Raw genomic sequence first — 14,405 nt, forward strand, 5'->3', positions numbered from 1 at the left:
AAAAAATTTTAACTGTAAATAATTTTTAAGAAGTAACTAATTTTCAATCGGAAAATTCTTCTATGTTGTTTTTATACAAAAGAAGAAATGAAACGAACGTGTAAAGTAAAAGTTTTTAGTTTCATATTCTCGACGATGCTAATTGAGAATTAATATCACAGAGGTCCTCACCGAGTTATTCGCGAAGTTGAATATTGGGATTCAGAGCGAAAATTTAATAATTTCTTAAATTTTCTCACGACTTATTTTTCTTAAATTCCAACGACAATTCGTAACATGTTCGCATATTGCAAGGTAGAATTAATTATTGGCAGGATCTTTTTTCAATCACCCCCGTTTGAAAAGAAGCTTGAGAAGGAGAGGCGAGCATTGGAATTGTTCATCGTAACGCGATTCCAAAAAGGCAAATTCCGTGAATGGTTTAATCCCTTCGATTTGTCGTAATAAATGGCAGAGGTCGGCGGGCAACCTTGAAGAATGTGTATCATAAGGGGATTCTTAGTAATCCAATATGAGCTAACTCCTCGATAATGTTGCCGTGTACGCTTGCACGGTCAGCACGAGATTATGATAGGTCAATATGCAAACTAATGTGCTTTGCGAGCATTGTTTGTCATTCTATGGACGAATTAATAACCTGAATATTTTCATTCCCCTGTGAATAAGCGTCATCAAGCTTATATATTTACTTGTTACATTCGTCGTCGTATACGAGATATTTGAGAAAATGCGCGGATAATTTCTTCGAATATATATTTTCTTTTTGGGGGGGGGGGACGAATGTTGTTCAATGATACAACGCGTGCACATTGATAGTTACTCACACGGGGAAACAAGTTACTTAGAAACTTCGTTTCACTCGCATAGAAGAATTAATAACACGTGAAATTCGTATTTAGGAGAATGTTTTACATTTACACAGAGAAGGAATAAATGGCGCGGAAAATATTTCGTTACGAGCTACGAAACATGATACGTCGACGGGTTCTAGCGTCTCGTTTCAACTAGAGATAAAAACTTTTCAGTTAGAATATTCCAACGTGTTGGAAATAATTTCAACACGTTTATTTTCTTCGAATAAAAGTAACTACGTCGAATCAATTTCTTCACATTCTTATAATTCGTCTCGTTTTATATATATACAATACGATAGAAATGTTAAGAATAATCGTGACTCGTAATAATTCGAGCCGCGTTACCAGAAAGATTCTGTAAATTTTAAATTCTCCTCCTCTTCGAATCGCGTTAACGCCGCTACAGATGTTTCTCTTCTCTTCTCTTCGCATCGAGGGGAGGTGGTAATCCATTTTGTATTCGAAACGAGTGCTCCGGGACTCGATATTTCTCCAGGGGTGTGTCGGCCCGTGCACAATTTTTCCCCGCCAACGAATCGATCATCGATTCGGTTCAATGTAAATGGAAGAATAGAGAAAGGGGGGAGAGAGAGAGGGATGATACAATGCACCGCAACGACAACCCGTTGATCGTGATAAATACGACGAATGGAAAAAGCCACCATTTTCGCGCGTTTCAACTTCCATCCCCGATTCGAACGCTCTCGAATCTTTTACTTATTGTTGATTTAACCGAATTCCTTTCGTCGAGCGTACGACACGACAATACGCAATGGGTAAATACGTACGCCGTGATAATTGTATATTCGTGTACAAAATTGAGACAATTGTAAAAATTTTCGATCGTCGCGATGCAAATTTAAATATTTTGAATTATGAAAGAGTTTCGTTCGTACTTTTTTTTGTTTATTCGGTATTTAATATTTGGAAAAATCGAAAATTGTGTCACGCGTGTGTAGCATTTTGTACATCGGCGCGATGCGTAGTTTGTGAAATACTTTGTGAATTAAAATTTTTAATTAGAAATTTTTTCTATCGTTTTTTATTTTTAGCAATTAAGAACATTGCAAAAGCAAGTGATTACGGTTGTCTCGTTATACAAGTCTCTCTTACTTTAAATAATTTCCACCAAGGCTATTATGAGCCTTCGTTTTACGCTATAATATGTAATTTATGTACTTAACGTGTCGCCATAATTTTCATTTTAAATGATACACTGTTGAATAAAAAAAAGCTTCTATATATACGATATTTCATAACATTTATACGATAGAGAAAATATTTTCTCTCTCATATTTTTTTTTTTTGTTATCACAATGAAATTTATTATTATCGAAATAGTAGTAATACTTCTATACAAAATTGTCATAATTACAATTTTACGGTTTTATGGAATAAAAGGGATTTCTCGCATTTTTCTAACAATGAAACATATCCCGCTTGTTCGAAATAATTTAATCGTAACATTTCTCTCGTAACATTTTTTTCACTCAACGTCACCACTCTCCAAGGTTAAAAATTCATGTTCCACCAGAGATATTGTTCGTAGATATTAAAAAAATGTTATTTGTTATTCTCTTTGAGTTTTACGTCTCCCCCTTTTGCCCCACCGGAAAAAAGGCAAGACGTGTTAAAAGCGTTTCCAACCTTTAATCCAAGCACGACCTGCTACATTTCTCCATATTATTTTCTTCACCGGTTTACAATGTTTCTCTGGCTGCATCTATTCGCCAGAAACGAGTCGAGTTGTTACGCGAGAATCGTTTAAAAAAATTTAATAACGCGTATCGTGGAAACTGCGATATCTCGACAATTATTCCTTTTTTTTTTTTTTTTTTTTTTTTCGTAATGTAAAATTTAATTTCTCTTTTCGCTTCCCCTTAGCAGGGAAAAAATTTGAAATTTATTGGGTTGCTCTCGTTTTTTGGAAAACGATATTTTTTGATCTAAGGATAATTTGAATTCTACAGATTCTACGTTAAGGAAGATTGAGCAGTGGTCTATATTAATTTAGGTTAATTATAAATATTTAACCATAGTCGAATCAAATTGACAATTATTCGTTTTTTCGTTTCGTAATGTAAAATTTATTTTCTCGTTTCTCTGCTCCTTGGAAAATTTGAAATTTATCGTTCTCGCTTTTTGGAAAATATTTTTTGATCTAAGGATAATTTGAATTCTACAGATGACGTTAAGGAAGATTGAGCAGTGATCTATATTAATTTAAGTTAATTATAAATGTTTAATCGATATTCGTCGATAATTATATTCTTGAAAACGAAATTTAATTTTTGGATTATTTGGAATATTTTAATATTAAGCTTTGAATTTTAATTCCGTCGCATATATTTTGCCCTTCTTTTATATTGGAGGAAAAGTCTTTGTTGGATATTTCAGCTTTCAATTATCTCTCCGACTAATTGTCTTCTAGAATTTCATCAAGTTATCCCAACAATTTCGTCATTGTTTCGTTGGAAACGGAATTTATTATTTCGAAATTCTCAAGATTCCAGAATTAGAAAGAAGAATTAGAATTTATACGATATTTTACGACTATTCATTGATCTCGGCGAGAGAGAAAGATCGAAACCGTCCGTTTCTATTCTATTTTGTTCATCATCGGTATTGCGTATTTGAAGAAAGAAAGATAAAACTTTTTTTCTTTTCGTTTCAATTTTTTCCGAGTGTAACATTCTCGGGATAAATTATTCATTTCTTAAATTATTTTTCAAACTGTGACATCGGCATCACGAGTAATTGATTAATGGTCTTAATAAGAATTTCATTATTTTGCGTTTTATCTTCCTTAGTCGGGCAACAATGGAAAACAGTAAACAATGGAACGCGATGTAGCAAGCGTGTATGTTCCTCAGTATTCATTCTCGATAAATTCCTTCGGTCATGAGACAAACATTATAATTGGCTGGTCTACATCATCGTGTCAGTTATTCCATTCAATTGGAATAACGTCGATACCTTCGTTCCTTGGTGTACAAAGTGTACCACTCGTGTGCTCGATGAAAATTCAATTTATGGCAAATTTCTCTTCCAGTTTCGTTCTAATCACGTCCGATCCAATCAAATTTAAATTTTCAAACTCTCTCTCTCTCTCTGTCGAAACGTTATATTTCTCGAATACATATCTTCTTCGATAAATATTTCCTCGAAGAGAAGAGAGAACTACGCAGTTTCTTGTTGGCCCGCTTACAAAATACCGAAATTGAATTGAAGAAAAACACGTAGTTTGACGAGACATCGATGATGGTGATCTAATCGCTTTCAATTTTTTTTTTTTAAACTTCTTTAATTATCCAATGGTGAATAAGTCTTAGTCTAAATTAATCGTGGAATATCGGGTAAATAAGTCAGGTAATGGAAAAATTTAAAAAAAAAGGAAAAGTTTCTTTCGCTACATCATCAATATCGATACTCGTGATATTTTTTTCATACATACGTCAATTCTACGCTGTAATTTCATCAGTTTTATCGGTTAACCTTTCTGAAGCATAAGAATCGCCAAGCAGATACTCATTGACCTTCGTTCGTTTCACTTCAAACATCACGGCACAAGTAGACTGCAAATTTTCATACGCTTTGCATATTCTACGTACGCATATATAATCTACACATCCTTATATTTTTATTCTTCCATTCTTGCATATTATTTACAATGATTTTCGACGATACAAAGATCTTTTAAATCAATTCGACGTTATCTTTGATACTCTTCCTCAGAAATAAATATATATTTATCCCGTTCGATTTATCCTCGAACATCGAACTTCGAAGTTAAACCCTCGATTAAAATCAAGAAAAAATTCGAATATCGCTGTAATGGTCAAACCGACTGCCCGAGTCGAAAACCATTGGAAGCATGGAGCTTCGCTCCTTAACCCTTTCGCTATGGACGACTTTTCACTGAACGAGTCACCGCACCAAAAATGTGCACAGTGTTCGAGAAAGATTGACCGTGTTTACTCCTCACGATTCGAGTTTTTGCTTTGACGGTGTTTATTGAAAAAAAAAAAAAAAATTGATGATAAAAACTAAATATCGATTCCAGAGAAAGATACTCGATACGGCATCTTATGCAAAGCTACTATAGTTGCTCGTAGTATCTCAGTAGCATCTTATGCAGATTATAATTGCCTATAATACCTCAGTAACATTTTATGCAGACTATAGTCGCCCATAGTATCTCAGTGGCATCTTGTGCAGACTACAGTCACCCGTAATATCTCAGTGGAATTTTGTGCAGAGCGACTATAGTCGCCCAAAGTATCTCAGTAGCATCTTATGCAGACTACAGTCATCCATAGTATCTCAGTGGAATTTTGTGCAGAATGATTATAGTCGCCCGTAGTATCTCAGTGGAATTTTGTGCAGAGTGATTATAGTCGCCCATAGTATCTCAGTGGAATTTTGTGCAGAGCGACTATAGTCGCCCCTAGTATCTCAGTAGAATTTTGTGCAGAGCGACTATAGTCGCCCGTAGTATCTCAGTGGCATCTCATGCAGAACGACTATAATCGACAATAGTACCTCAGTAGCATCTTATGCAGACTATAGTCACCTATAGTATCTCAGTAGCATCTTATGCAGACTACAGTCACTTGTAATATCTCAGTGGAATTTTGTGCAGAGTGATTATAGTCGCCCATAGTATCTCAGTGGAATTTTGTGCAGAGCAATTATAGTCGCCCGTAGTATCTCAGTGGAATTTTGTGCAGAGCAACTATAGTCGCCCGTAGTATCTCAGTGGCATCTCATGCAGAACGACTATAATCGACCATAGTATCTCAGTAGCATCTTATGCAGACTATAGTCACCTATAGTATCTCAGTAACATCTTATGCAGATTATAGTCGTCTAGAGTATCTCGATAGCATCTTATGCAGACTATAGTTGCCTAGTATCTCAGTAGCATCTTATGCAGACTATAGTCACCTAAAGTATCTCAGTAGCATCTTAAGAAGATTATAGTCGCTCGTAGTATCTCAGTAGCATCTTATGCAGCGCGAGTAGTCGTCCGTAATAGCGAAAGAATTAAAACGCTTTTTTATTTATTTCAACGCGACTTCCAAGATATCGTCGCAAGGAAAGGGTAATTTTTAACCGCTTACCATCTTTGTCATTTTCTCACTGACCTATCCCAAATTCCGGGATAAACGTATTGCACGTTTCCAGCAAAACATGTGGGTCACTGGGTCGTGGCCTGGTCCATGATCCTCGCACAGTCTTAAATACCGTGGATACTTCATGGGCACCAACCGTTTCAGAGATGAAATAAAATAGTAACAAGGGATGGTCTCCCCTATTTCTTAGACTTCATAGATTTTGATGGCAAAATTTTTCAATTTTTCCTCTCTTTGCTTTTTTTTTTTTTACGAAAAATCCAAGTTTCCGATTTCGAAGTTCGAATAATTTCTCGTTGCTACCATAAAATAATTTAGCATGTTTTAATTACGTAAACATCATGTTCAGGGGGAAGATTGTTGTTACGAGAAAAAAAGATATTATTGATCGAAATTAATTAAAAAAAAAAAAAAAAAAAGAAAAGAAAAAGAATCAAAACACGAAGGAGGGAGAATGGTTCAGATTCCAAGGGGAAAGGCGAAAGCTCGTCTCGATCGTCGATACGACAACGACCTTGATGTCACGTAAAACTGCGAGAAGCATCCCTCCTCTTTCCAACACCCCCGGCATTGTACGATTGTCCGGGAAAGTAGGTCGACGCAATCAGTACCCTGCAATCGCACAGACACCCTTGATGCTACAACTTCAAATTTTTCTCTCTCCTGATCTACCATATCTAACTCGACCATCTCGATATTGTTAAATTATCGATTACAGATATCGTTTTGACGAGTTTCGATCCACAATTAGCTATAGCAACTTTGCGCTTGCGGTTCACTGGATCGTGTTTGTTGCCGAATTTAGGGATTAATTAGCATACTGCAGTATACACCCATTCTGTTTCGTCATTAATTCGTTGTTGAATTTGCCCACTTAATTTACTCGAGTCACGAATATCTCTACAACATTATTTTAAATTTATTCACTTCTGTATGATTCAATTTTTTTTATTATTATTAATTTTTAAATTCTACTTATAATAATTTATAACTATATAACTTTCATTTTCCATCCTTTATAAATGGAAGGTAAGACATCTCCACTAAAGAATCGAAGCTAAGTCGATATCCTGCCACCATCTAATCTAAAATAAACATCCTTCATCCCTTGAAATTTGTTAATCCAACAAACCATTAATCCAACGAGCTAATCGATAAAGGAAAATCGGAGGAAATCGATACGTGGTTTCGCGATACTGCGAATAGGGGGGGTAAAGTTGGGCCAAAGGGGTGGTTGGGGTTGCGGTTCACGAGCTAATATTTGCCCCATCAATCAAGCCTCACGGTGTCCTTGAAAGAGGGGAGGCCAGGTTGCACCTGCTTATATATCGAAAGACTCGCCCTCTTTTCTCCCTTCCTCTCCCATCGTTTCACACCCCTCCTCCAATCTCTGCCCACCTCTGTTCAATCATCGCGTGAAATTAACGCAGGAAATCTTCGCGTGACACGCGACGCGTGATCGTTGGAATTAAAGGGCGGTAATAGAATAAAGAGTAGAGGAAGAAAATTACTGGAGGGTTTAGACTCGGTTGTAAATAGTTTCAAAAATTATTACTTTGATTCGTGATGCGATATCCAATAATTAATACTTGTTGAATAGATTTTATTACATCCTTTATGCATATAAAGTACGTGATATTAAAGTAATACGAGTCATTGGAAGATAGATTCTTTTTTTTCAATTTATTAATATAAATAATATAATTTATTAGGAAAAGAATTTTTTTCTTACGAATGATAATAAATAAAGTGAGATTGTACCGTTGCATCCCTCTGTTTTCGTGTAATCAACAATCAAGGATAAAATTAATCGACTCGTTTGACGCGAATTTTATTAAAAATTTCGTTCGTTTCGTGTAAAATTTGCAGATTTAACGAGGGTTAATTAAAAAAAAAAAGAGTATTTTGGTAAATAAATAAGTTGCACTCCTCTATATGTTGATGATGATTCTTTCAATTTTCGAAAGAACGAAAGGGAGAGGTTTTTTTCGATATTAAAATCGCGACGTTGCAACCAAAACCGAAGAGTTTTCCCTTTGTCGTAACATAAACATATTGCCGTATTGAACGGGTCCGATCAATTTGATCCGTGACATCATCATCGTTATTAATCTGCTGACCAATTATTTTATATCGATTCATCAACGATGAATCCACGTATACTCGTCCACGTATCGTTGTTTGAACGAATCGTTAAAACTCGAGGAAATTATTTATTTCATTGTTTGTTGAAAAAAAGAAGAAGACAGACGCGAATTTACATATTCCACACATTTTTGTTATTTTGCATACGTTACGCATATATTTCCAGCACACTGTTTATACGAAATATTTCACGAGGAACTATGATATTATTGTTATTTCCAAGTTGGAATCGCGTCTATCAACATTCTGTGTGTAAAACCACGATGAGTGATATTTTTGAGAACGTAACGTGAAACAAAAAAAAAAAAAGTGGTGATTGCCAATATTTTTATAGTTCGGTTTGCCAATATTTTGTCGTTTACCATGATATGAATATAAATAAAATAAAATAATAGCAAAAAGTATTGATAAAAAAATATATTAAAAATCCTAATACAAAGTGTGTGGAAATATACGTGTAAAAATTTACTCTACTTTTTGAATATGCATATATTCAACTCTACTATTCGTGTATACTGTGGAGAAATTCAATGGATAAATTGGGACGTGTATACATTTATTGAAAAATATCGAAATAGAAATGTAGAAATGTATGGATTCTAGAGGGAGATGTAAAAAAAAAAAATATAGGAAAAACAAATAGAAATTGTAACGGTAATATTTATAAGTGAGACGAATCGAATTTTATCAAATTCTAAATTTTTTAATCGTATTTATTTAATTTAAAATTTTGTACGAACATCTGCAATTTATTAATGCACGGAATACATTACTTATCTCGAGCGATTATTTGAAGTTGTCGTCGAAATGTGGACTATATTTTACGCGTACATGTCGGAAATATTCACTTACAATCCAAGGTCTCTAACCTTGGAATTATTTGCGACCTCTATTTTCATATATATTTCAAGAACAAATTAAGATAAAAAGTTAAAACGCTTCAATTATTTTCTTATCACGCTTATACATTATTTATGCGTCTAAAAATTTTATGTTTCGACATGTAATTCGTGATGAGTAAGGCTCGAGGTTATTTGGAAATAACAATTTTTATTATCATAAAATGCTTTACAATTTACTTGCATTAAATTACAAAAAATTATTCAGATTAGATTAGATTTAGATTTTTTTTTAAAACAAATTTAATCACAATTATTTCTCCCTATTCTACAATCAACATGTTACTCGTGTAAATAATATCAAAATATGCACGAACAATTTTCAAAATTTGTCTCCCTTTATTTTTCCTTTTTATCACACGAATTTATTACTTTCTCGCAATTACATATTATAAAATGTTACGGTATAATTTTCAACAGCGTGATAATTTTCTTAAAAACAACAATCGCCCATCCAGATAACCTTCCTCCCAAAGTTTCTATTTTCGTGCAAAATTGGAACGCGGTTTGGCTAAAAAAAGCCTGTACACGAATTTCGATGGCACGCGAGGCGGAATTTGGAGGGAAAGCGAAGCGAAGGAAGAACGTAGCTGAGAAAAGATCGATAACGTGAATATAGAAATTCGTTGATACGACTTTTGTGAATCGCGGCTTTTCTTAATTCCTGCCCAATTTTGGCCATATTGTGTTCGATGTGACGTTTCGTGTGCTAAGCGTGAGGAAGCCGCTTCGAGTATCGAAATCTTTAACCATTGAGAATTTTTCTTTTCGTTTTTCTTTTAATATAAGGATTTAATGGAATTGATTTATAAATCAACTCTTAAACATTTTAGATTTATGAGAGTGTAATTTTGAGTGAATTTGAAGTAACGTTTAAAATTATATGTTTCGAAAATTAAGGATAAGAATAAATCTCGATTTCTTTGATTGTATTTGAGTACAGATTGTGAATATTAATCGAGGAATATTTTTTTATCGAAAGAAGATTGATACCTACTTACGAGTGAATGATGATACAATACAAGTAAGATGAATCATCATCACCAGTTTCGTTATAAAATCTTCTTAAGTTTCTGGTAGAGTGAGTTTTTCTGTTAAATTTTTTTCCTCGCATCTCGTCGCGTTTCCTATTAGATTCCGTGCAAGATAGATGTGTTAGATTAGAAAATGTCACGCGAAACCTTCGTTTATAATTATATCACGCGTAAAATGTTATATAGCCGAAGGTCGCCTCTTCTTCTATCTATTAATTATTAATTATGCACTCCTTATTTACACGATCCTCGTAGCTTAACGACACCATTGCTTGATTATCGCTTCAAGAACGTTCAACTTGTCTATGCAAGTGAACACCTACGTTCCATTTATATGTCCATAATAATAAACAACGGCAATTACGTCCGTGCAATTGAATTCTCTGATTCTTGTTCACAACTCTCGATGGAAAAAGACGAGTAGAAAAATGAATTTAAAGGCGTTCGTATCGGATCTTTTGTGAAGATAATGATATTCTAAAGATCATAAAATCTTGTTTTTCGAGACACGTTTTATGGTAACAGATGTTCTTCAATCAAAAATAAAAAGAAACGAAAGTGAGGTTAACTTTCGAATGAAGAGGAAGGAAAGATTAATTTTCAAATTAAGAAAGAAAAAATTCAAATTTTCAACGATTAAATTAAAGAAACGAGCCAAGTTTATTCGCGTTAAATGCGATTTTTATTTTAAACAAGTTATCGTCAAACGATTCAACTCTGTTTAAACGTGGAAAATTCTTACACGTCACGGGAAAAAAAGGAAAGAAATGTCTCACGAAAGTGGCCCACGACATGCTCATAAATTACGAATAAGTTAGGAGACAAGCTGTCTAGCTAAGGACACGCTATTTCGATCGTCTTCTATTTTATAATCTAATTCGATTCGCTTATATTTCATCGTGCAGTATAGTATTTCCTTGATGTCTCTATCAACGACAGAGCCATCTTTATACGGATCTTCTTCATATCTATTATTAAATCTTGTTAATTCTTAAATATAAATCTAACCTAAACAACGTACTATACTATAAAAAAAAAAAGTATAAAAAATTAAAAGTTCGAAAAATTAAAAGCAATGGACAATAGTGTGCATTTTGAGGAAGAAATTAACATTATTTTCAAAGATCTCTATTATGACCGATGGAAATGGAAAACATATTTTGAATTCAATTTTTTTCTTATCGTTTCGTAATTTCGAAAATTGCGTTTCCTTTTTCTTTTTTTTCTTAATAATTTAACGAGAATTTAGCATAACGCGAATTTGCTTTTAATTAACGCTTCTGGCAGCTGACAGAAGAGCTAAGAAGAGGAAAGAGTTGAGCATTCAGCGCGAAGATCAAAGAAGCGCTTCTTCTTCGGCAAAGACCCCGATCGATAAGTTAGATCACTGACAAGACAAGATCGTGACTTTTCAGACTTTTATTTCGCTTCGTAGTAATCTTTTCGAAAGTTCCTGTTATTAACTCAGGGCTTTGCGGAGATTTATATCTTTCAGAAAGACTATTTTCCCAATTATCGGAAATTTCAATATTAATGCATAATAGCAGCATCAAAATATTCGTATTTCCCTTCCTCGTAGTAGATCCACGACACAATGTTTCCATTTTTATGAGAAAAAGCCTTCGTTTTAAAAAAATTTACATTAAAACGCGAATATACGAATAACGATAATATTAACGCGATAAAATTAAATTTATTCGCGCATTAATATTCAATTTTCAATTTCATCATTCTTATTCGAAAAAAAATTCTTCGTTTAATAATAAACATCTGATAAACTCCATAAACATATCACGTTATTAATTATCGTTTGTTGTAACTTTCTAATCGACATCGACTCTCTCTCTCTCTCTCTCTCTCTCTCTCTCTCTCTCTCTAAATTCCCCGAAAATGTGTCTGAACGGGTTGGTTACCGTGCAACGTGAGCCAGGATTGGTCGAGTTTGCCGAGGGAAAAGGGATCAATACCGGGAGGAGGCTTTCGACACGGAGGCGTAGGCCGGCGTGTTCTTCACTCGACGAGAATCGGGACTCCCAGTCCTTGACCTTGTCGCCGACCTTGACCTTGACAACGCCCTTCAGCGGAAGCTCGGTTACACCGAGGAAACCTTGGAAAATAAGTTCTTTTTTTTTTTCGTCTTCTTTTTTTTCTTCTTTCTCTCTTCGAATTCTTTATCATATATGCTCTTTGACGAACTACTGATGATTTTTTTCATTTTTTTGCATCGCATCCGTGATGTTGATGATTTTTTTTTTTTTTTTTTTCCGTCGAATGGAATATTTCGAAAAGCAAACAATGATCGATTGATTTTGTAAAATTAATTCGATCATAATTCATCGAGCTTTTATTTCTTCTTTATTTGACGTCGATCGAGCGGACCAACGATCCCGGCGACAATGCTCGTTTTTGCGCAATTAAAATCATATGTTGCAACCTTGAGAGGCGCGTGCTACGCGAGGAACGTAATGAAATTTAACTGAGGTTGTTAAGGTCGATTCTATCGGCCTCATCGTTGCCGCTACCAGCTGCTGTCTATGCCCGTCTATATCGTTGCACACTTTTCCTACACGTTCCATTAATAAAAGAAATTTTTACAATTCGCCGGATTCTAAGATGTCAAGTTAAAAATAATTCCATCGTTTTAAATAGAAAAATTTCTGGGTATCAGAATATTGTCTCGAATTTCTTCGAAATTGTTCCATTTTATATATATTCGAATAATCTCGAATATTAAAGAATATTTCATTAGCAGGAAGGAGAAATTGAAATTTTGCCGGAAGTTACATTTGCGAATTTCAAATCAAATCGTGGATCATGCAATCTCGGAAGGAAATTCTCGTTAATATTTATTCATCATAATCGACTTGGTCTTTATATTTTTAATCGATCCGGTATCGCTCGAGAAAAAGAATGGAGAAACTGTAATCGGGATTTCTACATCGCGAAAAACTTATCATCTCCTCGAAACGTTCTTACATTTTTCGAGAAGAAGAATCCCTCCAGAGACTGTTCTCTATCAATTCCTCCATAGAGAGCGCGTGATAAATGCGTTTCGAAGCCGGCACGAGAATGCTTCACGTCACTCGTTTCGATCGCCACTCGAAACGTCTGCGAATTCAATACGGAGGAGCCAGCACCAGTAGCTTTATTTTCTAGTAGAAGCCGGTGAACGAGTCGAAACGGAATCGAGTCCAATACTTAACGTGTCACGTTAGTGCTGTTCGTGCTCGTGTCGAGGAACGATTCGAATTTATTTCGTGTCACGTGAATCTCGTCGTGATTTTTTATTCTTTTTTCTTTTTTTTTTTTTTTTTTTTTTTACTTATGGTGCATTTGAGGCTTCAAAGAGATTCGATTTCCAAAACGAATTTAATTGTGGGGAAATATTTGTGAGAGTTCCAAATTAAATATGGATTATTTATAATTACAAGAAGTACACAATTCAGCAGAGATTTATATATATATATATATTGAGTTATATATTTATTATAAAAATGTTTTATTTACACATCATTTATTATTTATAAATACAATCGTTTAATATAACTTTTCTTTTTAATTTTATTACGTAATTTTATTATCATTTCGTTTATTATATCTCGTTCGCTTTCGGATATATTAATAAAATGTTTCAGATAAAAATGTTGAATGATTTGGTGGGGCATGTAATGTGATAGCATTATTTTTTTCCTCGAGGAGAACACGTGAAGATCACACCGAAGATCAACTTTGCTTTTTTTTTTTTTTCTTTCTTTTTTTTTATTGGAATCGTATGTTTTTTTTTTTTTTTAACGTTAGCATACCTCGACATTTCCATTATAAAAAGAAAAGAAAAAGTATTCAATCACGTCATCGGTTGAAAAATTATTATAGTTCATAGAGAGATAAATTTAATATAATCTGCATCCATCGATCAATCGAAAAATACATAATTTAAGAAACATAATTTAACTTTTATCTACGCGAAACACACACGAAAACAAACAAAATATCAATATCAGAGATATATATACACATTAAACCTTGAACTGTTCAACTTTTATCTGAAAGATTTTTCGATACGGGAGAAAAACGGAGTGACGTAAATCAAAATGGCGATATCAGGAGATACTCTGTTTAACTTGCAAAACGTTAATAACGTTCTATCTATGGAAAATATTGCGGAGTAAAAATGTTTTCATCGAATCGATCGAATCGAACCGCGTTTTTTTTATTTAACAAGCCTCAACAAGTCGTCGACGTGATTAAAAAATCGGCTCAGATCGTCAGTTAACATTCCGATTGAGCTACTTGCTCCGTCATCGATCCCTGTGCACGAGTGTTTTCCAAATCAACAAG

The 14,405-nt window shown here is 34.2% G+C and overlaps 1 protein-coding gene across 4 annotated transcripts in view; it reads left to right on the forward strand.

Moving 5' to 3' along the window:
• mtd (TLD domain-containing protein mustard) overlaps positions 1–14,405 on the forward strand; it is a 185,403-nt gene that overhangs the window by 25,953 nt on the left and 145,045 nt on the right. The window lies entirely within an intron of this gene.

This window comes from Apis florea, unplaced genomic scaffold (genome assembly GCF_048593485.1).
Source record: "Apis florea isolate Af1SG1 unplaced genomic scaffold, ASM4859348v1 contig_2350_pilon, whole genome shotgun sequence".
In the NCBI taxonomy this organism is placed as follows: Eukaryota; Metazoa; Arthropoda; class Insecta; order Hymenoptera; family Apidae; genus Apis; species Apis florea.